This window comes from Arachis duranensis, chromosome 10 (genome assembly GCF_000817695.3).
Source record: "Arachis duranensis cultivar V14167 chromosome 10, aradu.V14167.gnm2.J7QH, whole genome shotgun sequence".
Lineage (NCBI taxonomy): Eukaryota > Viridiplantae > Streptophyta > Magnoliopsida > Fabales > Fabaceae > Arachis > Arachis duranensis.
In genome coordinates, this window is record NC_029781.3 from 65,099,685 (window position 1) to 65,104,102 (window position 4,418).

The window sequence follows — 4,418 nt, forward strand, 5'->3', positions numbered from 1 at the left end:
GTATCTATAAATATTTTATGATGAATAAAAATATTAAACTCGTACTAAAATTTATTCTAATAAAATTTATTTTTATTCTACCAAACATTAATAAACTATTGAAAAGTCACCAAAAAATAAACTGTTGAAAAGAATTTTGTTTCCTCCATTAGAGAAGAATGATAAACTTCTATACTTCTATTATGTTATGGTAATAATTTGGGCTGTTATTTTTTAATAATAATAATAATAATAATAATAATAATAATAATAAACAAGTATGTCATAGTAAAAAAAAAAAGCACGTCTTTTAATATTTGATTAAATATTCTTGTATTTAGTACTTTTTTTTTGGCACTTCCTCTTAGTTAAAAAAATAATTATTATAATTTTTTTAGTTATTATTGTTAGGGGTGTTCACATATCGGATATGGCTGAAATTTTAATCCAATTTACAGTAAATTCATTAGATCAAATTCGATGTTCGCACTTTTTATGTTTGGATTAGATATCAAATATATCCATAAAATAAAAAATATTAAAAACTTTTATTTTTATAAAAAAAAGTCAATAATTTTTTATATTTACTTTTTTAAACATATTTACTTCTGTCTGATTAGAGTGTGGATCTGATTCGATCCAATCCAATCATCTTACAAATCAGATCATATCCATAAATTACAAATCAAATACAGATAAATACTGTGGATTTATGGATATGATCTAATCTATGAATACCCGTAACTACTACTATAGATTCATTGTTGCAAAAGAATGCTTTTTTACTATAAACCATTATTAGATCTTAATTACCATTAAAATAACTTAATTGTCAACAAAGAGATAATACTTATTGGTCTCTGAAATTATGTTCGTATTTCAATCTAATTTCAAAAATTTCGATTTATTCAATTTAGTCTCCCAACTTTATAGTTATGACTCACATTGGTTCCTGATCTTATTTTTGTCACTGTCTCACAAAATTGTTAACGACATACTGAGATGGACTAACAACTGCTTCATTACACGTTCTAGCGACTATTTGATGTGACAATTAAAATTTTTTTTACCTTAATTTTTTTTCAACTAAACACTTAAAACCCTAATATGAGTCACAGATACCTAAGTTAAAAAATCAAACTAAGTAAATTGAAACTTTAAAAATCAGATTAAAGTTCGAATATAACTTCAAAATAGAACTTTAACTTATGTAGTGATTAATTTAAATGAGAATCAAATAAATCAAAATTCAACATAATTTTTTTAAATGTTTTCAAATTCAAAATTTTTATACCAAAATTAACTAGGATTTCTCTTTAAATTAAAAATTTAATAAAATAGTGACTTTAATTATCTTAACCAAGGTCCTAATTAATTACTTTTATGTCTTAAAAAAACTGTATATGAGAAGAAAATAATTAATTTGTCTACTTTAATAAATAGTTACATTACACCTATAAAGCTCGACATTACACGTCACACCTCGTCGTCATAACTCGGTAATAGACGTTACAAATACTGTCTTCATGAGTAATAACTCGGCAAAACCGACGTTATGGACCAAAACCGCCGAGTAAAAGGCAACATAATGATCGGATACGTTATTGATCCTCACTAAGACAGATGTTGAGGATCAATCGTTATTGATAGAGAACCGATCTTATAAAAGCAAGGTAAAAATATCTTTCTAGGACACTTCTTACTTGAATCTCATACTGACTTAAGCATTGGAGTGCCTTTGCAGGTACACTCCCCCTTCATTGTCCACACTTCTGCGAATTGAAAGGAAAAGCTCGGGATTGACGAGCTAAGTAGTGCAGCCTCCTGAGGAGATAGCCCGGCAGACGTTCCATACGAGGAGCCGACCTATTCTACAGGCAAGAACAACTGGCGCCCACCGTGGGGCCGAAGAGATAAAATTTTCTCTTTTGGTCTCAATTCCTCCGCCTGTACCAATGGCTGACACGTTACCTCCTACCCCATCCGAACTTCTCCAGATGGTGACTGAGCTGCAACAAGCAAATCAACATATGGCAGAAGAAAACCAGAGAATGGCCGCCCAGATCACTGAGTTGAACAATGGCCGAATTGAAAATAACAACACTCGTCAACCTCAACCAGAAGATGCCGAACATCATTCAAACCCCACTCATGTATCTGAGACCATTCAAGTCGAAGATGCCCAGCCGAAAGACGAGAATGAGGAACCAGACGAGCTCGTGGGCCCTTTCACATCAGACGTGATGAATTTTGAATTACCACGATGATTCACTTTACCATTGACCTTCACACCCTGTGATGGGCTCGGAAACCCAAAAAGTTCATAAAGAAATTCCGATCAATAATGATCGTCAACGGTGCATCTGATACCATTTTATGTCGTTGTTTTCCAAATTATTTAGACGGTCCTGCACTTGATTGGCTTTGTGCTTTGTCTGTAGGTTCAATTTCGCGATTCCAACAGTTGGCCAAACTTTTTGAGGACCACTTCGTTGGCTCTGCAATTTATCTGCATGACTCAGATTATCTGAATACAATTAAGCAAGGGCCAAATGAAAGCCTGAAAGACTATATGACTCGTTTTACGAAGGTCACCATAAGCATACCTGATCTCCACCCTGAAGTCCACCTTCATGCCATCAAAAGCGGACTTCGACCTGGGAAATTCCATGAGACGATCGCCATATCTAAACCAAAAACACTCGTCGAGTTTCGAGAAAAAGCAAAAGGCCAGATCGATATTGAGGAATTGAGACAAGCTCAGAAAATCGACAAGACGAACTACGGAGATAAGGAAAAAGTGCACAACAGTAAGAAAATTTTTAAACTAACCCCTCATTTTGACTCTTATACACAGTTCAACGCTAAACGGGAGGACATAATAAAAGAGATCCTAAACTCCAAATTAATCAAACCACCAAGAAAGGCGGGAACATATCAGGACACAAAGCACGTCGACAAATCTAAGTACTGCGCCTTCCATCAAAAGCACGGTCACACAAACGACGAATGTATCGTCGCAAAAGACCTTTTGGAACAATTGGGTCGGCAAAGGCACCTGGATAAGTACATTAGAGGACACATTCAAAAGTGTTATCCATCCTCTGCAGCCAATAATCCATCTGAACAACCAAGCCGAGGAAAGGAAAAGCCATTCTTGACCCAATATGACCAACAACGAGGTATCATCAATTGTATTTCAGGAGGAGGTGCTAGTGGGGGCTCATCCAACTCGGCTAGGAAAAGATCCTTTCGAACAATATACTCAGTAGAAGGAGCACAGCAGGACCACCAATTAACCCAGCAATTCCCTCAAATGACGTTCACACAGGCAGATTTCAAATCTAACATTCAAAATTTAGACGACCCCGTCGTCATCACAATTCAGTTGGGAGATCTACTAGTAAAAAAGGTACTCTTAGATCTTGGGAGCAGCGCCGACGTTCTGTTTTACTCTACATTTCAGAAAATGAAGCTAAGCGACAACAACCTGCAGCCAACAGTAGGAGACCTCGTCGGTTTCTTAGGTGAACGAGTCCCAATATTGGTATCAGTGTGGTTAAGAACCACACTGGGTGAGTACCCTCTGTCTAAAACCTATGATATTCAGTACTTAGTAGTGGATTGCTTCAGCCCATATAACCTTATATTTGGCCGACCTTTCTTAAACAAGTTCGGCGCAATAGTATCCACAGTTCACCTCTGTGTCAAGTTTTCTGTGCAAGACGAGCATATCGTAACCATTCATGGGGATCACAAAGAAGCACGGCATTGTTATAACATCGGCATGAAGTTCCAAAACAGACAAAAACAACCTCAAATCAACAATGTCCTCGGCACAGCTAGCAGCTCGAAGCTCGCCGATCTAGATCCTAGAGCGGATTTCCTAGAACGGCCTACACTAACAGGTGAGCTACAAAAAATACATTTCAACAAAGATCCTAACAAATACACTTTTGTAGGTACAGCAATAAGCAAAGACGAACTAGCTGCGATAGAAAATTTTTTACAAGAAAATGCCGACTTATTCGCTTGGACACCGTCTAATATGCCCGGCATCGACCCCCAGATCATTAGCCACAAGATGGCTATCAACCCTACTGTCCGACCGGTTCAACAGAAGAAGAGAAACCTCGGCGAAGAAAAGAAACGAGCATCATTAGAGGAAACTCAAAAATGGATTAATGCCGACTTCATCAGAGAGATCAGATACACTACTTGGCTGGCCAATGTCGTTATGGTAAGGAAACAAAATGGTAAGTGGCGCATGTGCGTCGACTTTACTGATTTAAACAAGGCATACCCAAAGGATTCTTATCCCTTACTATCCATTGACTCTTTGGTGGATAACGCCTCTGGTTATGCCACCTTAAATTTCATGGACGCGTATTCGGGCTATAATCAGATACTTATGCACCCTTCTGACCAAAATAAAACGG